Source organism: Oncorhynchus mykiss, chromosome 31 (assembly GCF_013265735.2).
Source record: "Oncorhynchus mykiss isolate Arlee chromosome 31, USDA_OmykA_1.1, whole genome shotgun sequence".
NCBI lineage: Eukaryota > Metazoa > Chordata > Actinopteri > Salmoniformes > Salmonidae > Oncorhynchus > Oncorhynchus mykiss.
The window spans coordinates 21,115,722-21,141,443 of record NC_050571.1 but is presented as its reverse complement, the minus strand read 5'-3'; the positions used below and the strand labels follow the sequence as shown (position 1 = coordinate 21,141,443).

At 48.4% G+C, this 25,722-nt stretch overlaps 1 protein-coding gene across 1 annotated transcript in view; it reads right to left on the bottom strand.

Annotated features, from left to right (window-relative positions):
* The window catches only part of LOC110504767 (X-linked interleukin-1 receptor accessory protein-like 2), a 432,915-nt gene extending 407,599 nt beyond the window's left edge, over positions 1–25,316 (bottom strand). Inside the window, exon 1 of the mRNA XM_021583579.2 lies at positions 24,660–25,316. The gene's annotated coding sequence lies outside the window, so the exon portion shown is untranslated. The remainder of the gene's footprint in view (positions 1–24,659) is intronic.
* Positions 25,317–25,722: the final 406 nt, after the last annotated feature.

Here is a 25,722-nt window from a genome sequence, read left to right as displayed (position 1 = left end):
TATTCTTTTCAAAAGTCTTGAAGCTCTGTGAAGGTGTTGGGGATCATGGACAGACAGCAATGTTCAAGTCTTGCCATAGATTTTCAAGCATATTTAAGTCAAAACTGTAACTTGGCCACTCAGTTACATTCACTATCTTCTTGGTAAGCAACTCCAATGTAGATTTGTTCTTGTGTTGTAGGTTATTGTCCTGCTGAAAGGTGAAGTCATCTCCCAGTGTCTGGTGGAAAGCAGACTGCAGGTTTTCCTCAAGGATTGTGTCTATGCTTAGCTCCTTCCAGTTCAATTGTTATCCCCATAAAAAAACTCCAGTCTTTGCCGACGTCAAGCATACCTGTACCCTGACGCAGCCACGACTATGCTCATCAGTTACTGACTGAGGTGTTGTTTTTCAAATTGTATACATCACATGCCCCGAATACAACAGGTGAAACAACCTTACAGGGAAATGCTTACTTACCAAGCCCTTAACCAACAATGCTTTAAGACGTTGAGAAGAAAAACGTGTTGAGTAAGAAAATAGATAAGTAAAAAAATACATGTAGAAAATAGGAGTAACAAATAATTAAACAGCAGCAGCAAAATAACAATAGCGAGACGACATACATGGTGCAGCGGCACAGAGCCAATGGATTTGCCCCAAACATAAGACTTTGCATTTAGGCCAAAAAGGGTATTTCTTTGCTGTGTTTTTTTCTGCAGTTACTTTAGTGCCTTGTTGAATACAGGATTCATGTTTTGGAAAATGTGTATTCTGTATAATTGTATTCTTCTTTTCACTCTATCGTAGAGTCACTGCAATTTTGTTGATCCATCCTCAGTTCTCTCCCATCACAGCCGCTAAACACTGTAGCTGTTTTTAAAATCACCAATGGCCTCATGGTAACATCCCTGAACAGTTTCCTTCCTGTCCTGAAGCTCAGTTCAGGACGACTGTATCTTTGATGTGTCTGGGTGGTTTAATGCATAATGCACTGCATAAACTATAAACTAGAGCATGCTTAAAGAGCTATTCAATATCTGATTTGTTATTGTTACCCATCTACTAATCACTGCCTTTCTCTATGAGGCTTTCCAAAAGTTAGTGGGGTTTACTTTAACCATTGAGACACTGTGCTCATTAGCTCATCAGGAAGCTTTGGATATTAAATAGTAATGGATGGACAGACAGAAAGAGAGAGAGAGAGAGAGAGAGAGAGCGAGAGAGAGAGAGAGAAGAGGAGGAGAGAGAAGGTGTTTGAGAATTATTCCTTGTGAAAGTTCCTACTGTAAGCCATCTCCCTGTTGGGGCTGGAGAACTGGAGTGGAGCTGAACAGATTGTTCCCCTGTTCCTCAGTGACCCTAGAGTCAGCCAAGAAGGAGAAGACACAGCCAAAGACACAACAGATGGAGAGGCTTACAATGGACACGTAAAAGTTGAGAAAGAAATACTCATCTTGTGTCTGAGTCAAGCCCACTATCAAGCCCACTATCATCACTATTCTGCCTCTAGGATGTTGTGTCTGAAAGAGAGAAGAGTCAAGCCCACTATCATCACTATACTGCGTCTAGGATGTTGTGTCTGAAAGAGAGAAGAGTCAAGCACACTATCACTATTCTGCCTCTAGGATGTTGTGTCTGAAAGAGAGAAGAGTCAAGCCCACTATCATCACTATACTGCCTCTAGGATGTTGTGTCTGAAAGAGAGAAGAGTCAAGCCCACTATCATCACTATTCTGCCTCTAGGATGTTGTGTCTGAAAGAGAGAAGAGTCAAGCCCACTATCATCACTATTCTGCCTCTAGGATGTTGTGTCTGAAAGAGAGAAGAGTCAAGCACACTATCACTGCTATACTGCCCCTAGCATTGCGCTTCATCCAATCCACGGATAAAGCTCTGATTGCAAATGCAATGGATGATAACCCAATTTGTTTCCTTTTCTAAATGACCTAGTGTATAGCTCTGCATGTTCCTGCATGTGTAGCTAAGTGACCATGTTTGTTTTCTCTACTGGAGGAAGACAAACATAGGCAACAGACATTTATTACCCTTGATCCAGGAATCTTTTTAGCCATGACTTTCCCATATAGAAGCGGCATATGTCTCATGGCTATGTCATACTTATTTAGTTCACTAGTTCACCAACAATGAAACCTGCTGACCAATGGTATTGATGATTATTGTACATGTGTCACACCCTGACCATGTTTTGCTTTGTATGTTTCTATGTTTTGGTTGGTCAGGGTGTGAGCTGAGTGGGCATTCTATGTTACATGTCTAGTTTGTCTAGTTCTATGTTTGGCCTGATATGGTTCTCAATCAGAGGCAGGTGTTAGTCATTGTCTCTGATTGGGAACCATATTTAGGTAGCCTGTTTGGTGTTGGGTTTTGTGGGTGATTGTCCTTGTTCTGTCTCTGTGTTACTTTGCACCAGTATTAGGCTGTTTCGGTTTTCGTGTTACGTTTATTGTTTTTGTATTTGATTCGTGTTTACCTTGTTTTATTAAACATGAATCTCAATAGCCACGCCGCATTTTGGTCTGACTCTCCTTCACATACAGAAAACCGTGACAGAATCACCCACCACAACAGGACCAAGCGGCGTGGTAACGGGCAACAGCGGCGCAAAGAGGAATGGACTTGGGACGATGTGTTGGACGGCAAGGGTTGCTACACATGGGAGGAGATCCTGGCGGGAAAGGATCGCCTCCCATGGGAACAGGTGGAGGCAGCTAGGAGAGCAGAGGCAGCCGGAGAGAGGAGCCGGCGATATGAGGGAACACTGCTGGCAAGGAAGCCCGAGAGGCAGCCCCAAACATTTCTTGGGGGGGGCTCACAGGGAGTATGGCTACGCCAGGTAGGAGACCTGTGCAATCTTCCTGTGCTTTCCTGGGGGGCGAGAGAGACCGGGCAGGCACCGTGTTATGCTGTGGTGCGCACGGTGTCTCCAGTGCGGGTGCATAGCCCGGTGCGGTACATTCCAGCTCCGCGTATCGGCCGGGCTAGAGTGGGCATCGAGCCAAGTGCCTTGAAGCCGGCTCTACGCATCTGGTCTCCAGTGCGTCTCCTTGGGCCGGCTTACATGGCACCAGCCTTGCGCTCGGTGTCCCCGGTTCGCCTGCATAGCCCAGTGCGGGCTATTCCACCTCGCCGCACTGGCAGGGCGACCGGGACCATTCAACCGGGTAAGGTTGGGCAGGCTCGGTGCTCCAGAGCTCCAGTGCGCCTGCACGGTCCGGTCTATCCGTCACCACCTCCACGCACCAGCCCTCCGGTGGCAGCTCCCCGCACCAGGCTGTCTCTCCGGCGCATCCTTACAGGTGCTCCTGCCTGTCCAGCGTTGCCGGAGCCTTCCTCCTCTCCAGCGCCGCCAGTGCCGCCCGACTGCCCGGCGCCGCCTGAGCCGCCCGTCTGCCCGGCGCCGCCTGAGCCGCCCGTCTGCCCGGCGCCGCCTGAGCCGCCCGTCTGCCCGGCGCCGCCTGAGCCGCCCGTCTGCCCGGCGCCGCCTGAGCCGCCCGTCTGCCCGGCGCCGCCTGAGCCGCCCGTCTGCCCGGCGCCGCCTGAGCCGCCCGTCTGCCCGGGGCCGCCAGTCTGCAAGGGGCCGCCAGTGCCGCCAGTCTGCCAGGGGCCGCCTGTGCCGCCAGTCAGCCAGGGGCCGCCAGTGCCGCCAGTCAGCCAGGGGCCGCCAGTGCCGCCAGTCAGCCAGGGGCCGCCAGTGTCGCCAGTCAGCCAGGGGCCGCCAGTGCCGCCAGTCAGCCAGGGGCCGCCAGTGCCGCCAGTCAGCCAGGGGCCGCCAGTGCCACCAGTCAGCCAGGGGCCGCCAGAGCCCCTCAGCCCAGAGGCGCCAGAGCCCCTGCCACTCAGCCCAGAGCCCCTGCCCCTCAGCCCAGAGCCCCTGCCCCTCAGCCCAGAGCTGCCGCCCATCTGTCCCGAGCTGCCGCCCATCTGTCCCGAGCTGCCGCCCCTCTGTCCCGAGCTGCCGCCCCTCTGTCCCGAGCTGCCGCCCCTCTGTCCCGAGCTGCCGCCCCTCTGTCCCGAGCTGCCGCCCCTCTGTCCCGAGCTGCCCCTCTGTCCATTGAGAAGGGTCGCCGTGGTTAGGAGGCCACGGAAGCAGACAATAAAGCGGACTAAGACTATGGTGAAGTGGGGGCCACGTCCAGCACCAGAGCCGTCACCGCGGACAGATGCCCACCCAGACCCTCCCCAATAGGTTCAGGTTTTGCGGCCGGAGTCCGCACCTTGGGGGGGAGGGGTACTGTCACACCCTGACCATGTTTTGCTTTGTATGTTTCTATGTTTTGGTTGGTCAGGGTGTGAGCTGAGTGGGCATTCTATGTTACATGTCTAGTTTGTCTAGTTCTATGTTTGGCCTGATATGGTTCTCAATCAGAGGCAGGTGTTCGTCATTGTCTCTGATTGGGAACCATATTTAGGTAGCCTGTTTGGTGTTGGGTTTTGTGGGTGATTGTCCTTGTTCCTGTCTGTGTTACTTTGCACCAGTATTAGGCTGTTTCGGTTTTCGTGTTACGTTTATTGTTTTGTATTTGATTCGTGTTTACCTTGTTTTATTAAACATGGATCGCAATAGCCACGCCGCATTTAGGTCTGACTCTCCTTCACATACAGAAAACCGTGACAACATGTTAATTAGCCATTTGGCATTGTGCAGCATCTGTTTAGAACAGTATTTCCTAACAACAGGTGGACTATTCCAAAGCAAGGCTGTACAAAGGAGTCTAAATGCATTCTATAGAACTCCACACAAATACACTGTAGGAGCCTGCTGTAGACGATGGTGTGAAACTGTGGGGTCAGAATCAAGGCTGCGTGGGTGTACAACAATGCCCTATCGCAGGTTCAGAGAGGAATGCCTGGTGAAAGATTTTCCCTGAGACGGAACACCTTTAATTGACAGCCTTTCTGTAGACCTCCTGTGGTACCTCTAGCCACCATATTTATAGGCTGTAATGACAGACTTCCATTTGCCAGGGATCATTGTTGCAGAGCTGGAGATGCTAACTTTGTGGCCTGCAATTTTAGGTGTCATACTGTGCCATATCTCCAGCGTCAGATGAAGGGGAAACGGCCAGGCTGCTGCTGTGGCTATGCTGTGTCTGACCGACAGCCAGTCAACACAGAACCCAGCCTCCATCTTGGTGTCAGATTTAAAAGGTTGCAGATCATCAGGATGACTTGTGGCGTTATTATTGATGTAATGATAGTGTCATGATATAATGCATCTTTTAATTAAAGAACGAATACAGTAGAAAAGGCTCTTCTGTCAAGATTCAATATTCCCCTTTATTGCAAATGTCAACATAATTAAAACTGACAAAGAGGGAATAGCTTACATAACATAGACATAGAATAAATAACTCATGGATTTTAATAATACGATTATTAATATAAACTCAGCAAAAAAGAAACGTCCTCTCACTGTCAACTGTGTTTATTTTCAGCAAACTGTGTAAATATTTGTATGAACATAACATGACTCAACAACTGAGACATAAACTGAACAAGGTCCACAGACATGTGACTAACAGAAATGGAATAGTGTGTCCCTGAACAAAGGGGGGGGGGGGGGGGGTCAAAATGAAAAGTAATAGTCAGTATCTGGTGTGGTCACCAGCTGCATTAAGTACTGCAGTGCATCTCCGCCTCATGGACTGCACCAGATTTGCCAGTTCTTGCTGTGAAATGTTACCCCACTCTTCCACCAAGGCGCCTACAAATTCCCGGACATTTCTGAGGGGAATGGCCCTAGCCTTCACCCTCCGATCCAACAGGTCCCAGACGTGCTCAATGGGATTGAGATTCGGGCTCTTCGCTGGCCATGGCAGAAGACTGACATTCCTGTTTCGCAGGAAATCACGCACATAACGAGCAGTATGGCTGGTGGCATTGTCATGCTGGAGGGTCATGTCAGGATGAGCCTGCAGGAAGGGTACCACATGAGGGAGGATGTCTTCCCTGTAATGCGCAGCATTGAGATTGCCTGCAATGACGACAAGCTCAGTCTGAGGATGCTGTGACACATCTCCCCAAACCATGACGGACCCTCCACCTCCAAATCGAACCCGCTCCAGAGTACAGGCCTCGGTGTAGCGATCATTCCTTCGACAATAAACGCGAATCCGACCATCACCCCTGGTGAGACAAAACCACGACTCGTCAGTGAAGAGCACTTTTTGCCAGTCCTGTCTGGTCCAGCAACGGTGAGTTTGTGTCCATAGGCGATGTTGTTGCCGGTGATGTCTGGTGAGGACCTGCCTCACAACAGGCCTACAAGCCCTCAGTCCAGCCTCTCTCAGCCTATTGAGGACAGTCTGAGCACTGATGGAGGGATTGTGCGTTCCTGGTGTAACTCGGGCAGTTGTTGTTGCCATCCTGTACCTGTCCCGCAGGTGTGATGTTCGGATGTACCGATTCTGTGCAGGTGTTGTTACACGTGGTCTGCCACTGCGAGGACGATCAGCTGTCCGTCCTGTCTCCCTGTAGCGCTGTCTTGGGCATCTCACAGTACAGACATCACAATTTATTGCCCTGGCCACATCTGCAGTCGTCATGTCTCTTTCCAGCATGCCTAACGCATGTTCACGCAGATGAGCAGGGACCCTGGGCCTCTTCCTTTGGTGTTTTTCAGAATCAGTAGAAAGGCCTCTTTAGTGTCCTAAGTTTTCATAACTGTGACCTTTATTGCCTACCGTCTGTAAGCTGTTAGTGTCTTAACGACCGTTCCACAGGTGCATGTTCATTAATTGTTTATGGTTTATTGAACAAGCATGGGAAACTGTGTTTAAACCCTTTACAATGAAGATCTGTGAAGTTATTTGGATTTTTACAAATTATCTTTGAAAGACAGGGTCCTGAAAAAGGGACATTTCTTTTTTTGCTGAGTTTATTTCACAAATGATCAAGCTCATTATAAGATCACAATAATCACTTGATGAAATAAATTTGAACTGATGATCCCTAATCTAACTAAGAATTCCACAGAAACATTTTGCCTCAGCAAATTCTCTCAGAGGTCCAGATTTAGCTCATTCAATTGACACATAGTCCGGTGAGCATAATGCAAGTTGTGCACATGAAACAATAAGTTGCCCTCCAAATGTTTATCTTCCACACAATGGCCGGCGCCCACCCAGTCTCCGCCACAAGACAGGCCAATTAAATGCTAAGTAACCTCTCTCTTTTGGGGGTTTGATTATTATGTACTGCAATCTTACAAAGCATGCTTCAAAACTGGATTTGCACATGTAAAAGTTAATTATAAAGGCCTGCATAAAATATTAATGTGAATAAATGTATTGAGCGGATGGTTAAAAGTATGACTATGTTCCAGGCAGTGGCAGCTCAAAGAGGAGTCATGTCTCAGCACTTTGGTGGTGATTTATCTTTACATAAACAACTTCCCCCACAACTTGTCCTGGTTTAAAGTCTCGTCCTGCTCAAAGGCTAATTCCAAATGACAACCACATTTCAATTATTATGTATAGAACCATGTCAGAACAGCAGCAGGTAACGGTGATATATGTGGTAGAGGTGGTAGAGGTGGTAGAGGTGGGGTTAGGTGGTAGAGGTAGTTCAGGTTGTAGTGGTGGTAGAAGTGGTAGAGGTGGGGTTAGGTGGTAGAGGTAGTAGAGGTGGTAGAGGTAGTAGAGGTGGTAGAGGTAGTTCAGGTTGTAGTGGTGGTAGAGGTGGGGTTAGGTGGTAGAGGTGGTAGAGGTAGTAGAGGTAGTAGAGGTGGTGGAGGTAGTTCAGGTTGTAGTGGTGGTAGAAGTGGTAGAGGTGGGGTTAGGTGGTAGAGGTAGTAGAGGTGGTAGAGGTAGTAGAGGTGGTAGAGGTAGTTCAGGTTGTAGTGGTGGTAGAGGTGATAGAGGTGGTAGAGGTAGTAGAGGTGGTAGAGGTAGTAGAGGTGGTAGAGGTAGTTCAGGTTGTAGTGGTGGTAGAGGTGGGGTTAGGTGGTAGAGGTGGTAGAGGTAGTATAGATAGTAGAGGTGGTGGAGGTAGTTCAGGTTGTAGTGGTGGTAGAAGTGGTAGAGGTGGGGTTAGGTGGTAGAGGTAGTAGAGGTGGTAGAGGTAGTAGAGGTGGTAGAGGTAGTTCAGGTTGTAGTGGTGGTAGAGGTGATAGAGGTAGTAGAGGTGGTAGAGGTAGTTCAGGTTGTAGTGGTGGTAGAAGTGGTAGAGGTGGGGTTAGGTGGTAGAGGTGGTAGAGGTAGTAGAGGTGGTAGAGGTAGAAGAGGTGGTAGAGGTAGTTCAGGTTGTAGAGGTGGGGTTAGGTGGTAGAGGTGGTAGAGTTGGGGTTAGGTGGTAGAGGTGGTAGAGGTGGGGTTAAGTGGTCGAGGTGCGGTTATGTGGTAGAGGTGGTAGAGGTTGTAGAGATGGTAGAGGTGGGGTTAGGTGGTAGAGGTGGTAGAGGTGGGGTTAGGTGGTAGCGGTGGTAGAGGTGGTGTTAGGTGGTAGAGGTGGGGTTGGGTGGTAGAGGTGGGGTTAGGTGGTAGAGGTTGTAGAGATGGTAGAGGTGGGGTTAGGTGGTAGAGGTGGGGTTAGGTGGTAGAGACGGGGTTAGGTGGTCGAGGTGGGGTTAGGTGGTAGAGGTTGCAGAGATGGTAGAGGTGGGGTTAGGTGGTAGAAGTGGGGTTAGGTGGTAGAGGAGGGGTTAGGTGGTAGAGGTATGGTTAGGTGGTAGAGGTTGGGTTAGGTGGTATAGGTGGGGTTAGGTGGTAGAGGAGGGGTTAGGTGGTATAGGTGTGGTTAGGTGGTAGAGGTTGGGTTAGGTGGTATAGGTGGGGTTAGGTGGTAGAGGTGGGGTTAGGTGGTAGAAGTGGGGTTAGGTGGTAGAAGTGGGGTTAGGTGGTAGAGGTGGGGTTAGGTGGTAGAGGTGGTATAGGTGGGGTTAGCTGGTAGAGGAGGGGTTAGGTGGTAGAGATGGTAGAGGGTCGGGTTAGGTGGTAGAGGAGGGGTTAGGTGGTAGAGGAGGGGTTAGGTGGTATAGGTGGGGTTAGCTGGTAGAGGTGGGGTTAGCTGGTAGAGGTGGGGTTAGGTGGTAGAGGTGGTATAGGTGGGGTTAGGTGGTATAGGTGGGGTTAGCTGGTAGAGGTGGGGTTAGCTGGTAGAGGTTGGGTAAGGTGGTAGAGGTGGAAGACGTGGTGTTAGGTGGTCGAGGTAATAGAGGAGGGGTTAGGTGGTATAGGTGGGGTTAGCTGGTATAGGTGGGGTTAGGTGGTAGAAGTGGGGTTAGGTGGTAGAGGAGGGGTTAGGTGGTATAGGTGGGGTTAGCTGGTAGAGGTGGGGTTAGGTGGTAGAGATGGGGTTAGGTGGTCGAGGTGGGGTTAGGTGGTAGAGGTTGTAGAGATGGTAGAGGTGGGGTTAGGTGGTAGAAGTGGGGTTAGGTGGTAGAGGAGGGGTTAGGTGGTATAGGTGGGGTTAGGTGGTAGAGGTGGGGTTAGGTGGTAGAGATGGGGTTAGGTGGTCGAGGTGGGGTTAGGTGGTAGAGGTTGTAGAGATGGTAGAGGTGGAGTTAGGTGGTAGAAGTGGGGTTAGGTGGTCGAGGTGGGGTTAGGTGGTAGAGGTTGTAGAGATGGTAGAGGTGGGGTTAGGTGGTAGAAGTGGGGTTAGGTGGTAGAGGAGGGGTTAGGTGGTATAGGTGGGGTTAGGTGGTAGAGGTGGGGTTAGGTGGTAGAAGTGGGGTTAGGTGGTAGAGGAGTTGTTAGGTGGTATAGGTGGGGTTAGCTGGTAGAGGTGGGGTTAGGTGGTAGAGATGGTAGAGTTTCGGGTTAGGTGGTAGAGGAGGGGTTAGGTGGTATAGGTGGGGTTAGCTGGTAGAGGTGGGGTTAGGTGGTAGAGGTGGGGTTAGGTGGTAGAGGAGGGGTTAGCTGGTAGAGGTGGGGTTAGGTGGTTGAGGTGGTATAGGTGGGGTTAGCTGGTAGAGGTGGGGTTCGTGGTAGAGGTGGTGTTAGGTGGTCGAGGTGATAGAGGTGGGGTTAGGTGGTAGAGGTTGTATCGATGGGGTTAGGTGGTAGAGGTGGGGGTAAGGTGGAGTTAGGTGGTAGAGGTGGGGTTAGGTGGTAGAGGTGGTAGAGACGGGGTTAGGTGGTAGAGGTGGTAGAGGTGGGGTTAGTTGGCAGAGGTGGTAGAGGTGGTACAGATGGTCTTGGTGCTATAGGTGGTAGAGGTTGTATAGGTGGTAGTGGTGGTAGAGGTGGTAGAGTTGGGGATAGGTGGGGATAGGTGATAGAGTTGGGGATAGGTGGTAGAGGTGGTAGTGGTGGTAGATGTGGTAGAGGTGGGGTTAGGTGGAAGAGGAGGTAGTGGTGGTAGATGTAGTAGAGGTGGTAGAGGTGGAGTTAGGTGGTAGAGGTGGGGTTAGGTGGTTGAGGAGGGGTTAGGTGGTAGAGGTGGGGTTAGCTGATAGAGGTGGTAGAGGTGGGGTTAGGTGGTAGAGGAGGGGTTAGGTGGTAGAGGTGGGGTTATGTGGTAGAGGTTGTAGAGATGGTAGAGGTGGGGTTAGGTGGTAGAAGTGGGGTTAGGTGGTAGAGGAGGGGTTAGGTGGTATAGGTGGGGATAGGTGGTAGAGGTGGGGTTAGGTGGTAGAAGTGGGGTTAGGTGGTAGAGGAGTTGTTAGGTGGTATAGGTGGGGTTAGCTGGTAGAGGTGGGGTTAGGTGGTAGAGATGGTAGAGTTTCGGGTTAGGTGGTAGAGGAGGGGTTAGGTGGTATAGGTGGGGTTAGCTGGTAGAGGTGGGGTTAGGTGGTAGAGGTGGGGTTAGGTGGTAGAGGAGGGGTTAGCTGGTAGAGGTGGGGTTAGGTGGTTGAGGTGGTATAGGTGGGGTTAGTTGGTAGAGGTGGGGTTCGGTGGTAGAGGTGGTGTTAGGTGGTCGAGGTGATAGAGGTGGGGTTAGGTGGTAGATGGGGTTAGGTGGTAGAGGTGGGGGTAAGGTGGAGTTAGGTGGTAGAGGTGGGGTTAGGTGGTAGAGGTGGTAGAGACGGGGTTAGGTGGTAGAGGTGGTAGAGGTGGGGTTAGTTGGCAGAGGTGGTAGAGGTGGTACAGATGGTCTTGGTGCTATAGGTGGTAGAGGTTGTATAGGTGGTAGTGGTGGTAGAGGTGGTAGAGTTGGGGATAGGTGGGGATAGGTGATAGAGTTGGGGATAGGTGGTAGAGGTGGTAGTGGTGGTAGATGTGGTAGAGGTGGGGTTAGGTTGTAGAGGTGGTAGAGGTGGGTTTAGGTGGTAGAGGAGGTAGTGGTGGTAGATGTAGTAGAGGTGGTAGAGGTGGAGTTAGGTGGTAGAGGTGGGGTTAGGTGGTTGAGGAGGGGTTAGGTGGTAGAGGTGGGGTTAGCTGATAGAGGTGGTAGAGGTGGGGTTAGGTGGTAGAGGAGGGGTTAGGTGGTAGAGGTGGGGTTATGTGGTAGAGGTGGGGTTAGGTGGTAGAGGTGGGGTTAGGTGGTAGAGGAGGGGTTAGGTGGTAGAGGTGGTAGAGGTGGGGTTAGGTGGTAGAGGTGGTAGAGGTGGTAGAGGAGGGGTTAGTAGGTGGTAGAGGTGGTAGAGGTGGGGTTAGGTGGTAGAGGAGGGGTTAGGTGGTAGAGGTGGGGTTAGGTGGTAGAGGAGGGGTTAGGTGGTAGATGTGGGGTTAGGTGGTAGAGGAGGGGTTAGGTGGTAGAGGAGGGGTTAGGTGGTAGAGGAGGGGTTAGGTGGTGAGTTTATTTCACAAATGATCAAGCTCATTATAAGATCACAATAATCACTTGATGAAATAAATTTGAACTGATGATCCCTAATCTAACTAAGAATTCCACAGAAACATTTTGCCTCAGCAAATTCTCTCAGAGGTCCAGATTTAGCTCATTCAATTGACACATAGTCCGGTGAGCATAATGCAAGTTGTGCACATGAAACAATAAGTTGCCCTCCAAATGTTTATCTTCCACACAATGGCCGGCGCCCACCCAGTCTCCGCCACAAGACAGGCCAATTAAATGCTAAGTAACCTCTCTCTTTTGGGGGTTTGATTATTATGTACTGCAATCTTACAAAGCATGCTTCAAAACTGGATTTGCACATGTAAAAGTTAATTATAAAGGCCTGCATAAAATATTAATGTGAATAAATGTATTGAGCGGATGGTTAAAAGTATGACTATGTTCCAGGCAGTGGCAGCTCAAAGAGGAGTCATGTCTCAGCACTTTGGTGGTGATTTATCTTTACATAAACAACTTCCCCCACAACTTGTCCTGGTTTAAAGTCTCGTCCTGCTCAAAGGCTAATTCCAAATGACAACCACATTTCAATTATTATGTATAGAACCATGTCAGAACAGCAGCAGGTAACGGTGATATATGTGGTAGAGGTGGTAGAGGTGGTAGAGGTGGGGTTAGGTGGTAGAGGTAGTTCAGGTTGTAGTGGTGGTAGAAGTGGTAGAGGTGGGGTTAGGTGGTAGAGGTAGTAGAGGTGGTAGAGGTAGTAGAGGTGGTAGAGGTAGTTCAGGTTGTAGTGGTGGTAGAGGTGGGGTTAGGTGGTAGAGGTGGTAGAGGTAGTAGAGGTAGTAGAGGTGGTGGAGGTAGTTCAGGTTGTAGTGGTGGTAGAAGTGGTAGAGGTGGGGTTAGGTGGTAGAGGTAGTAGAGGTGGTAGAGGTAGTAGAGGTGGTAGAGGTAGTTCAGGTTGTAGTGGTGGTAGAGGTGATAGAGGTGGTAGAGGTAGTAGAGGTGGTAGAGGTAGTAGAGGTGGTAGAGGTAGTTCAGGTTGTAGTGGTGGTAGAGGTGGGGTTAGGTGGTAGAGGTGGTAGAGGTAGTATAGATAGTAGAGGTGGTGGAGGTAGTTCAGGTTGTAGTGGTGGTAGAAGTGGTAGAGGTGGGGTTAGGTGGTAGAGGTAGTAGAGGTGGTAGAGGTAGTAGAGGTGGTAGAGGTAGTTCAGGTTGTAGTGGTGGTAGAGGTGATAGAGGTAGTAGAGGTGGTAGAGGTAGTTCAGGTTGTAGTGGTGGTAGAAGTGGTAGAGGTGGGGTTAGGTGGTAGAGGTGGTAGAGGTAGTAGAGGTGGTAGAGGTAGAAGAGGTGGTAGAGGTAGTTCAGGTTGTAGAGGTGGGGTTAGGTGGTAGAGGTGGTAGAGTTGGGGTTAGGTGGTAGAGGTGGTAGAGGTGGGGTTAAGTGGTCGAGGTGCGGTTATGTGGTAGAGGTGGTAGAGGTTGTAGAGATGGTAGAGGTGGGGTTAGGTGGTAGAGGTGGTAGAGGTGGGGTTAGGTGGTAGCGGTGGTAGAGGTGGTGTTAGGTGGTAGAGGTGGGGTTGGGTGGTAGAGGTGGGGTTAGGTGGTAGAGGTTGTAGAGATGGTAGAGGTGGGGTTAGGTGGTAGAGGTGGGGTTAGGTGGTAGAGACGGGGTTAGGTGGTCGAGGTGGGGTTAGGTGGTAGAGGTTGCAGAGATGGTAGAGGTGGGGTTAGGTGGTAGAAGTGGGGTTAGGTGGTAGAGGAGGGGTTAGGTGGTAGAGGTATGGTTAGGTGGTAGAGGTTGGGTTAGGTGGTATAGGTGGGGTTAGGTGGTAGAGGAGGGGTTAGGTGGTATAGGTGTGGTTAGGTGGTAGAGGTTGGGTTAGGTGGTATAGGTGGGGTTAGGTGGTAGAGGTGGGGTTAGGTGGTAGAAGTGGGGTTAGGTGGTAGAAGTGGGGTTAGGTGGTAGAGGTGGGGTTAGGTGGTAGAGGTGGTATAGGTGGGGTTAGCTGGTAGAGGAGGGGTTAGGTGGTAGAGATGGTAGAGGGTCGGGTTAGGTGGTAGAGGAGGGGTTAGGTGGTAGAGGAGGGGTTAGGTGGTATAGGTGGGGTTAGCTGGTAGAGGTGGGGTTAGCTGGTAGAGGTGGGGTTAGGTGGTAGAGGTGGTATAGGTGGGGTTAGGTGGTATAGGTGGGGTTAGCTGGTAGAGGTGGGGTTAGCTGGTAGAGGTTGGGTAAGGTGGTAGAGGTGGAAGACGTGGTGTTAGGTGGTCGAGGTAATAGAGGAGGGGTTAGGTGGTATAGGTGGGGTTAGCTGGTATAGGTGGGGTTAGGTGGTAGAAGTGGGGTTAGGTGGTAGAGGAGGGGTTAGGTGGTATAGGTGGGGTTAGCTGGTAGAGGTGGGGTTAGGTGGTAGAGATGGGGTTAGGTGGTCGAGGTGGGGTTAGGTGGTAGAGGTTGTAGAGATGGTAGAGGTGGGGTTAGGTGGTAGAAGTGGGGTTAGGTGGTAGAGGAGGGGTTAGGTGGTATAGGTGGGGTTAGGTGGTAGAGGTGGGGTTAGGTGGTAGAGATGGGGTTAGGTGGTCGAGGTGGGGTTAGGTGGTAGAGGTTGTAGAGATGGTAGAGGTGGAGTTAGGTGGTAGAAGTGGGGTTAGGTGGTCGAGGTGGGGTTAGGTGGTAGAGGTTGTAGAGATGGTAGAGGTGGGGTTAGGTGGTAGAAGTGGGGTTAGGTGGTAGAGGAGGGGTTAGGTGGTATAGGTGGGGTTAGGTGGTAGAGGTGGGGTTAGGTGGTAGAAGTGGGGTTAGGTGGTAGAGGAGTTGTTAGGTGGTATAGGTGGGGTTAGCTGGTAGAGGTGGGGTTAGGTGGTAGAGATGGTAGAGTTTCGGGTTAGGTGGTAGAGGAGGGGTTAGGTGGTATAGGTGGGGTTAGCTGGTAGAGGTGGGGTTAGGTGGTAGAGGTGGGGTTAGGTGGTAGAGGAGGGGTTAGCTGGTAGAGGTGGGGTTAGGTGGTTGAGGTGGTATAGGTGGGGTTAGCTGGTAGAGGTGGGGTTCGTGGTAGAGGTGGTGTTAGGTGGTCGAGGTGATAGAGGTGGGGTTAGGTGGTAGAGGTTGTATCGATGGGGTTAGGTGGTAGAGGTGGGGGTAAGGTGGAGTTAGGTGGTAGAGGTGGGGTTAGGTGGTAGAGGTGGTAGAGACGGGGTTAGGTGGTAGAGGTGGTAGAGGTGGGGTTAGTTGGCAGAGGTGGTAGAGGTGGTACAGATGGTCTTGGTGCTATAGGTGGTAGAGGTTGTATAGGTGGTAGTGGTGGTAGAGGTGGTAGAGTTGGGGATAGGTGGGGATAGGTGATAGAGTTGGGGATAGGTGGTAGAGGTGGTAGTGGTGGTAGATGTGGTAGAGGTGGGGTTAGGTGGAAGAGGAGGTAGTGGTGGTAGATGTAGTAGAGGTGGTAGAGGTGGAGTTAGGTGGTAGAGGTGGGGTTAGGTGGTAGAGGAGGGGTTAGGTGGTAGAGGTGGGGTTAGCTGATAGAGGTGGTAGAGGTGGGGTTAGGTGGTAGAGGAGGGGTTAGGTGGTAGAGGTGGGGTTATGTGGTAGAGGTTGTAGAGATGGTAGAGGTGGGGTTAGGTGGTAGAAGTGGGGTTAGGTGGTAGAGGAGGGGTTAGGTGGTATAGGTGGGGATAGGTGGTAGAGGTGGGGTTAGGTGGTAGAAGTGGGGTTAGGTGGTAGAGGAGTTGTTAGGTGGTATAGGTGGGGTTAGCTGGTAGAGGTGGGGTTAGGTGGTAGAGATGGTAGAGTTTCGGGTTAGGTGGTAGAGGAGGGGTTAGGTGGTATAGGTGGGGTTAGCTGGTAGAGGTGGGGTTAGGTGGTAGAGGTGGGGTTAGGTGGTAGAGGAGGGGTTAGCTGGTAGAGGTGGGGTTAGGTGGTTGAGGTGGTATAGGTGGGGTTAGCTGGTAGAGGTGGGGTTCGGTGGTAGAGGTGGTGTTAGGTGGTCGAGGTGATAGAGGTGGGGTTAGGTGGTAGATGGGGTTAGGTGGTAGAGGTGGGGGTAAGGTGGAGTTAGGTGGTAGAGGTGGGGTTAGGTGGTAGAGGTGGTAGAGACGGGGTTAGGTGGTAGAGGTGGTAGAGGTGGGGTTAGTTGGCAGAGGTGGTAGAGGTGGTACAGATGGTCTTGGTGCTATAGGTGGTAGAGGTTGTATAGGTGGTAGTGGTGGTAGAGGTGGTAGAGTTGGGGATAGGTGGGGATAGGTGATAGAGTTGGGGATAGGTGGTAGAGGTGGTAGTGGTGGTAGATGTGGTAGAGGTGGGGTTAGGTTGTAGAGGTGGTAGAGGTGGGTTTAGGTGGTAGAGGAGGTAGTGGTGGTAGATGTAGTAGAGGTGGTAGAGGTGGAGTTAGGTGGTAGAGGTGGGGTTAGGTGGTTGAGGAGGGGTTAGGTGGTAGAGGTGGGGTTAGCTGATAGAGGTGGTAGAGGTGGGGTTAGGTGGTAGAGGAGGGGTTAGGTGGTAGAGGTGGGGTTATGTGGTAGAGGTGGGGTTAGGTGGTAGAGGTGGGGTTAGGTGGTAGAGGAGGGGTTAGGTGGTAGAGGTGGTAGAGGTGGGGTTAGGTGGTAGAGGTGGTAGAGGTGGTAGAGGAGGGGTTAGTAGGTGGTAGAGGTGGTAGAGGTGGGGTTAGGTGGTAGAGGAGGGGTTAGGTGGTAGAGGTGGGGTTAGGTGGTAGAGGAGGGGTTAGGTGGTAGATGTGGGGTTAGGTGGTAGAGGAGGGGTTAGGTGGTAGAGGAGGGGTTAGGTGGTAGAGGAGGGGTTAGGTGGTAGAGGAGGGGTTAGGTGGTAGAGGTGGTAGAGGTGGTAGAGGAGGGGTTAGTAGGTGGTAGAGGTGGTAGAGGTGGGGTTAGGTGGTAGAGGAGGGGTTAGGTGGTAGAGGTGGGGTTAGGTGGTAGAGGAGGGGTTAGGTAGTAGAGGTGGGGTTAGGTGGTAGAGGAGGGGTTAGGTGGTAGAGGAGGGGTTAGGTGGTAGAGGAGGGGTTAGGTGGTAGAGGAGGGGTTAGGTGGTAGAGGTGGGGTTATGTGGTAGAGGTGGGGTTAGGTGGTAGAGGTGGGGTTAGGTGGTAGAGGATGGGTTAGGTGGTAGAGGTAGTAGAGGAGGGGTTAGGTGGTAGAGGAGGGGTTAGGTGGTAGAGGTGGGGTTAGGTGGTAGAGGTGGTAGAGGTGGAGTTAGGTGGTCGAGGTGGGGTTAGGTGGTAGAGGTGGGGTTAGGTGGTAGAGGTTGTAGAGATGGTAGAAGTGGTAGAGTTGGTAGATGTGGTAGATGTGGGGTTAGGTGGTAGAGGTGGTAGAGGTGGGGTTAGGTGGTAGAGGTGGTAGAAGTGGTAAAGGTGGTATAGGTGGGGTTAGGTGGTAGAAGTGGTAGAGGTGGGGTTAGGTGGTAGAGGTGGTAGAGGTGGGGTTAGGTGGTAGAGGTGGTAGAAGTGGTAGAGGTGGTAGAAGTGGTAGAAGTGGTAGAGGTGGGGTTAGGTGGTAGAGGTGGTAGAGGTGGTAGAGGTGGTAGAGGTGGTAGTGGTGGTAGAGGTGGTAGAGGTGGGGTTAGGTGGTAGAGGTGGTAGAGGTGGTAGAAGTGGTAGAGCTGGGGTTAGGTGGTAGAGGTGGTAGAGGTGGGGTTGGGTGGTAGAGGTGGTAGAAGTGGTAGAGGTGGTAGAGGTGGTAGAGGTGGTAGAAGTGGTAGAGGTGGTAGAAGTGGTAGAGGTGGGGTTAGGTGGTAGAGGTGGCAGTGGTGGGGTTAGGTGGTAGAGGTGGTAGAGGTGGTAGAAGTGGTAGAGGTGGGGTTAGGTGGCAGAGGTGGTAGAGGTGGGGTTAGGTGGTAGAGGTGGTAGAGATGGTAGAAGTGGTAGAGGTGGTAGAAGTGGTAGAGGTGGGGTTAGGTGGTAGAGGTGGTAGAGGTGGGGTTAGGTCGTAGAGGTGGTAGAAGTGGTAGAAGTGGTAGAGGTGGTAGAGGTGGTAGAAGTGGTAGAGGTGGTAGAGGTGGTAGAGGTGGTAGAGGTGATAGAGGTGGTAGAGGTTGGGTTAGGTGGTAGAGGTGGTAGAAGTGGTAGAGGTGGTAGAAGTGGGGTTAGGTGGTAGAGGTGGTAGAGGTGGTAGAAGTGGTAGAGGTGGTAGAGGTGGGGTTAGGTGGTAGAGGTGGTAGAAGTGGTCGAAGTGGTAGAGGTGGTAGAGGTGGGGTTAGGTGGTAGAGGTGGTAGAAGTGGTAGAGGTGGTAGAAGTGGGGTTAGGTGGTAGAGGTGGTAGAGGTGGTAGAGGTGATAGAGGTGGTAGAGGTTGGGTTAGGTGGTAGAGGTGGTAGAAGTGGTAGAGGTGGTAGAAGTGGGGTTAGGTGGTAGAGGTGGTAGAGGTGGTAGAAGTGGTAGAGGTGGTAGAAGTGGTAGAGGTGGGGTTAGGTGGTAGAGGTGGCAGTGGTGGGGTTAGGTGGTAGAGGTGGTAGAGGTGGTAGAAGTGGTAGAGGTGGGGTTAGGTGGCAGAGGTGGTAGAGGTGGGGTTAGGTGGTAGAGGTGGTAGAGATGGTAGAAGTGGTAGAGGTGGTAGAAGTGGTAGAGGTGGGGTTAGGTGGTAGAGGTGGTAGAGGTGGGGTTAGGTCGTAGAGGTGGTAGAAGTGGTAGAAGTGGTAGAGGTGGTAGAGGTGGTAGAAGTGGTAGAGGTGGTAGAGGTGGTAGAGGTGGTAGAGGTGATAGAGGTGGTAGAGGTTGGGTTAGGTGGTAGAGGTGGTAGAAGTGGTAGAGGTGGTAGAAGTGGGGTTAGGTGGTAGAGGTGGTAGAGGTGGTAGAAGTGGTAGAGGTGGTAGAGGTGGGGTTAGGTGGTAGAGGTGGTAGAAGTGGTCGAAGTGGTAGAGGTGGTAGAGGTGGGGTTAGGTGGTAGAGGTGGTAGAAGTGGTAGAGGTGGTAGAAGTGGGGTTAGGTGGTAGAGGTGGTAGAAGTGGTAGAGGTGGTAGAGGTGGGGTTAGGTGGTAGAGGTGGTAGAAGTGGTCGAAGTGGTAGAGGTGGTAGAGCTGGTAGAGGTGGGGTTAGGTGGTAGAGGTGGTAGAAGTGGTAGAGGTGGTAGAGGTGGTAGAGGTGGTAGAGGTGATAGAGGTGGTAGAGGTTGGGTTAGGTGGTAGAGGTGGTAGAAGTGGTAGAGGTGGTAGAAGTGGGGTTAGGTGGTAGAGGTGGTAGAGGTGGTAGAAGTGGTAGAGGTGGTAGAGGTGGGGTTAGGTGGTAGAGGTGGTAGAGGTGGTAGAAGTGGTAGAGGTGGTAGAGGTGGGGTTAGGTGGTAGAGGTGGTAGAAGTGGTCGAAGTGGTAGAGGTGGTAGAGGTGGGGTTAGGTGGTAGAGGTGGTAGAAGTGGTAGAGGTGGTAGAAGTGGGGTTAGGTGGTAGAGGTGGTAGAGGTGGTAGAAGTGGTAGAGGTGGTAGAGGTGGGGTTAGGTGGTAGAGGTGGTAGAAGTGGTCGAAGTGGTAGAGGTGGTAGAGCTGGTAGAGGTGGGGTTAGGTGGTAGAGGTGGTAGAAGTGGTAGAGGTGGTAGAGGTGGGGTTAGGTGGTAGAGGTGGTAGAGGTGGTAGAAGTGGTAGAAGTGGTAGAGGTGGTAGAAGCGGTAGAGGGCTGCTCTGTCCCGGCACGCTACAGGGGCCGGCTGCCCATTGACACGCCATAAAAAGCATCTGGCGGAAACTAATTTCAACCTTGTGGTTATAGATGTCAACAATAAAACCCAAAGAGCTCCATTGAACATCATAAATTAGAATTTCAGCCGTGATCTTGCCCAGGCCTGTGCGCTCCCCTCCCTTTAAAAGTAAAGTCTTTATGATGAACAGGTTGACGGTGATAAATGGTCACAGCTAAGGTGAGCCTGCTACCACCTGGGGATTTGTGCCTCCATCTGTTTTCATTTAGACACCGTTTTGCTTGATATTGTTGGAGGGACTAGGAACCACCATAACAGTATAGGGTGCTGGACTGGTCTCCTGAGGACACAGAGGTTAACTTCTACTGTTTGGTTCAACACGAACTCAATGGCTATGTCTTCATATACAGTACCTTGGCATTGTTGGCTTCTTTACGCATTACTCCTGTATACAGTACTCCCGAATGCATTACTCCTGAATGTATTACTCCTCAATGCATTACTCCTGTATGAATGATGCATTACTCCTGTATGCATTACTCGTGTATACATTACTCCTGTATGAATTATGCATTACTCCTGTATGAATGATGCATTACTCCTGTATGCATTACTCGTGTATACATTACTCCTGTATGAATTATGCATTACTCCTGTATGAATTATGCATTACTCCTGTATAAAGTATGCATCACTCCGGTGTGCTGTATACATTACTCCTGTATGCAATACTCATGCATGCTATATGCATTACTCCTGTATGTTGTATGTGTAACAGTATAGACTTTACGTCCGTCCCCTCGCCCCGACCTGGGCGCGAACCAGGGACGCTCTGCACACGTCAACAGTCACCCTCGAAGCATCGTTACCCATTGCTCCACAAAAGCCCTGTATGCTGTATGCATTACTCCTGTATGCATTACTCCTGTATGCATTACTCATGTATGTTGTATGCATTACTCCTGTATAAAGTATACATTACTCATGTATGCATTACTCCTGTATGCATTACTTCTGTATGCATTACTCCTGAATGCATTACTCATGTATACTGTATGCATTACTCCTGTATAAAGTATGCATTACTCCTGTATGCATTACTCCTGTATGCTGTATGCATTACTCATGTATGCTGTATGCATTACTCCTGTATATGCTGTATGCATTACTCCTGTATGCTGTATGTATTACTCCTGTATGCTGTATGTATTACTCATGTATGCTGTATACATTACTCCTGTATGCTGTATGTATTACTCCTGTAGAACTTATGCATTACTGCTGTATGCATTACTCATGTATGCTGTATGTATTACTCCTGTATGCATTACTCATGTGTGCTGTATGTATTACTCCTGTATGCTGTATACATTACTCCTGTATGCATTACTCATGTATGCTGTATGTATTACTCCTGTATGCTGTATGCATTACTCCTGTATGCATTACTCATGTATGCTGTATGTATTACTCCTGTATGCTGTATGTATTACTCATGTATGCTTTATGCATTACTCCTGTATGCATTACTCCTGTATGCTGTATGTATTACTCCTGTATGCTGTATGTATTACTCCTGTATGCTGTATGTATTACTCATGTATGCTGTATGCATTACTCCTGTATGCATTACTCATGTATGCTGTATGTATCACTCCTGTATGTATTACTCCTGTATGCTGTATGTATTACTCATGTATGCTGTATGTATCACTCCTGTATGTATTACTCCTGTATGCTGTATGTATTACTCATGTATGATGTATATATTACTCCTGTATGTATTACTCCTGTATGCTGTATATATTACTCCTGTATGTATTACTCCTGTATGCTGTATGTATTACTCATGTATGATGTATATATTACTCCTGTATGTATTACTCATGTATGATGTATATATTACTCCTGTATGTATTACTCCTGTATGCTGTATATATGACTCCTGTATGTATTACTCCTGTATGATGTATGTATTACTCCTGTATGTATTACTCCTGTATGCATTACTCATGTATGCTGTATGTATTACTCCTGTATGTATTACTCCTGTATGCATTACTCATGTATGCTGTATGTATTACTCATGTATGCTGTATGTATTACTCCTGTATGCTGTATGTATTACTCCTGTATGTATTACTCATGTATGCTGTATGTATTACTCCTGTATGCTGTATGTATTACTCCTGTATGTATTACTCATGTATGCTGTATGTATTACTCCTGTATGCTGTATGTATTACTCCTGTATGTATTACTCCTGTATGCTGTATGTATTACTCATGTATGCTGTATGTATTACTCATGTATGCTGTATGTATTACTCCTGTATGTATTACTCCTGTATGTATTACTCCTGTATGCTGTATGTATTACTCCTGTATGCTGTATGTATTACTCATGTATGCTGTATGTATTACTCCTGTATGCTGTATATATTACTCCTGTATATATTACTCATGTATGCTGTATGTATTACTCCTGTATGCTGTATGTATTACTCCTGTATGTATTACTCCTGTATGCTGTATATATTACTCCTGTATGCTGTATGTATTACTCCTGTATGCTGTATGTATTACTCCTGTATGCTGTATGTATTACTCCTGTATGTATTACTCCTGTATGCTGTATGTATTACTCCTGTATGTATTACTCCTGTATGCTGTATGTATTACTCCTGTATGTATTACTCATGTATGCTGTATATATTACTCCTGTATGTATTACTCCTGTATGTATTACTCCTGTATGCTGTATGTATTACTCCTGTATGCTGTATGTATTACTCCTGTATGCTGTATGTATTACTCCTGTATGCTGTATGTATTACTCATGTATGCTGTATATATTACTCCTGTATGTATTACTCCTGTATGTATTACTCCTGTATGCTGTATGTATTACTCCTGTATGCTGTATGTATTACTCCTGTATGTATTACTCCTGTATGCTGTATGTATTACTCCTGTATGCTGTATGTATTACTCATGTATGTATTACTCCTGTATGTATTACTCCTGTATGCTGTATGTATTACTCCTGTATGCTGTATGTATTACTCATGTATGCTGTATATATTACTCCTGTATGTATTACTCCTGTATGCTGTATGTATTACTCCTGTATGCTGTATGTATTACTCCTGTATGTATTACTCCTGTATGCTGTATGTATTACTCCTGTATGCTGTATGTATTACTCCTGTATGTATTACTCCTGTATGTATTACTCCTGTATGCTGTATGTATTACTCCTGTATGCTGTATGTATTACTCCTGTATGTATTACTCCTGTATGTATTACTCCTGTATGCTGTATGTATTACTCCTGTATGCTGTATGTCTTACTCCTGTATGTATTACTCCTGTATGCTGTATATATTACTCCTGTATGCATGACTTATTGTTCTCCTGTCTGTTGAATATTTCTGTTGAATCTACAGGGATGGCTAGTAGGTCCATGTCATGCCATGGTAATTGGATGAGATGAGCAGAAATTCTTGATAGATCCGGTTTTGCTTGAACTATATCACATGGACAGCTAAAAGATAAAAGCTAAAAGGGCGAAGGTTCAGCAAAGATGTGAACATCATTGCCCGGCTCATGTCAACTCTGCTTATTGTCTTTGGCCTACAAAATAACCGTTTGTACTTAAACGGAAGTAAAATGACCTAACACCCCCAGAGCAGAAACAATCTACCGTTAAAAATGGTCTTCTTCAGATAACCTTTCTGAAATGCAGAATGGAACTTGCTCATCGTGCCCTGTGGAAGTATTAAAGTTGGCCTCGCTCCATGAGCACCAATGTGTGTTTATCTTCCATGATACATATCCTCAGTTCAAAGAATAACGTGGTAGTAACGCTGTAATTATCACACAGAGGCAGAACATATGCTTAACCTTGCATGACCTCGCTTATGCATACAAGGCAAATAGAAATTCAGGAATGAATATCAGCTTTTTCATTGTATTAGACATACTCATCAAATGACAACAGATAACTATTGGTTTATTTACTATTGGTCTGCATTCACCAGGCCCTTGTCAGGCCCTCCTTATAGGTCATGTGACCTGACACCTACATGAACAACTAGAGGGACAGGGGTGATATTATAATTGCTTGGAAAAGCTATTCTCCAAGGCAATCACTGTAGCAATGTAAGAGGTGAAAGAATTCAGGCAGCAGGTCTAATACTGGGTCAGTTATGGAGCAAATTGTTCTTCCAAAGGAATGCATTGTGAAGAAAGAGCTACTCTAACAGAGGCTGAAGGACTCACTTGCACTATTGCTTCTGCATATGGTAGGTAATAACACCCTAACATTGCACCTTATTACCTACATTACGTTCCTGTAGAAGAAATAGTGCAGGTGAGTCCTTCAGCCTTTGTTAGAGTAGCTCTTTCTTAATTAAGGTGCAATAAGGTGCAATGTTGTAGACTGTGTGTATAGGGGCCAATTTACATCAACTTTTTTTTCTAACATAAAGATTTAAACATGGCTTGTTTTGTGTAGGGGGAAACTAAACATCTACCTCCCTACACTTTTCTCATGTCATGATTGTAGTGTTTGGTCATTTGAGGTCAATGCAAAAACCTTCATTAGCCTATAATATTCACTAAATATATCAAGAGTGCCTCTTAAATCTAGCAGCAATACCATATCACAGATGTGATAATCATGTCACCAGATGACAGGAATGCAGTCAGTTCTCTACATTTTTGGCAGATAAAGTTGTCCAACACACCTTCAGGTCTGCATACATATTTCCATACAAGGTGAACATTCCCGCATCTATCTATTGGTCATCTTTTTGCGGTTGATCCGTTTCTTATGCTCTCTCTTCCCACTTTCCAGCAGAGGTCAATGGATGGGCAATGGCGCTGAAAGTGACAGCTAAAGTCTGGCTGCAGTCGATCTCTAGTCCGGAACCTGATCTATGGAGTTACTTTATTGTATAAATCAATGTGGCCAGACAGCCTGCTTTACCGGTAGCCCGTAACTCTGGGTGACACCAGTGATGTGCGCTCTACCATTAAACGACCACACTAATTAAACCCAGCCTGCATCGCACCACCACCGTCACACAAACCAGGATGCGGTGGTGCTTAAATGAAATTAAACAATCAACATCTCTCTGTTGAAACCCCTTGAACAAATGAACAGCGCAATGCAATACAAGGTTTTCAAATAAGGAATCTAACAGGACGTGGATAAACCATGACTTTACTTCCATGGTCTGTTTTCTGATTCTCATAACTTCTAAAGCATTACGTGCGCACAGGCGCGCACACACACACACAATTGAACATTTTGTATTATCAGGTTCAGGTTGCCACTCACCTGATTTTGACAATCCCTGCAACAGAATCAGATTATCAATTGAAGCTGGTTTCAATAAAGTATATCCAGTCGTTTGAGTATGTTTGAGTTTGTTTTCAAAATGTGTTACAGCATAAAGCACGGTCTCTCCGGTTCAAGTCAGCTCACAACGTTTGAAATGAAATTATCAGAGCACAAGACAAAGCGGGAAAAACTGGGGAACCATTCTTTTTTTTTTACTTCAGTCAAATAAAAAAAACTGTGAGGACGGATACCACACACTTTTTAATTTCAAGGATATTCGACAGCCAACATTAGTCGACAGAAAATGAACTCGTTTGAGTTACTTCGGATGTCCATCCCCTAGTCCGACGAAATTCTGAAGATTCGCTCTACTTTAGATGATCAAAAATACTTCAATTTTCCGGGAATCCTGGACTCGTCACAACCAAGGGGTTGCAAAACCGCTCTCTGTCCTCCCCTGTTCTACACCTTCCACAGTACTGTCTCACCCCTCATGAGATAAATCACTCATATTGCATTGGAAAAGCTCCATATGATGTGCGTTGTGTTGGAGTGGCTTTGAAGACTATAGCAATCGACGAGGAGCTCTCGCAGCAAGAGTTCGGTTCCAGAGCCCTCGCGCGCGCTCCCTCATTGAACATGCATCCAGAGACATGAACTCCGCGAGGATGCTGTTCTTCAGCACCAAGCGCCTGCGGGGAAACAGATAGCGCCAAAAGTGCTGTTAACTCAAGGGATGATTTTACGAACACTCTTTTAAGACAGTATCTATAATTACACTGACAACTAAAACAGTAGGCTACAGCAATAGTATATGCCAAAATATATTTTTAGGAGCGTTGGTTTTGGAAAATATAACCCCTATCGCCTCCTTGTGGCGGTGAGGGAAGTCGTGTGAGGGCAAGCCTAAAACACCAGAGAGAGAGACAAGGAAGACATATTTCTGTTATAAAACTGTACTTGAACAGACCTACAATATCACCATAATGCAAAAACAAAAATAGTCAAATTATGAAGACACAACAAAGTGAAAGCAACCAGACAATAAGATAATGAAACA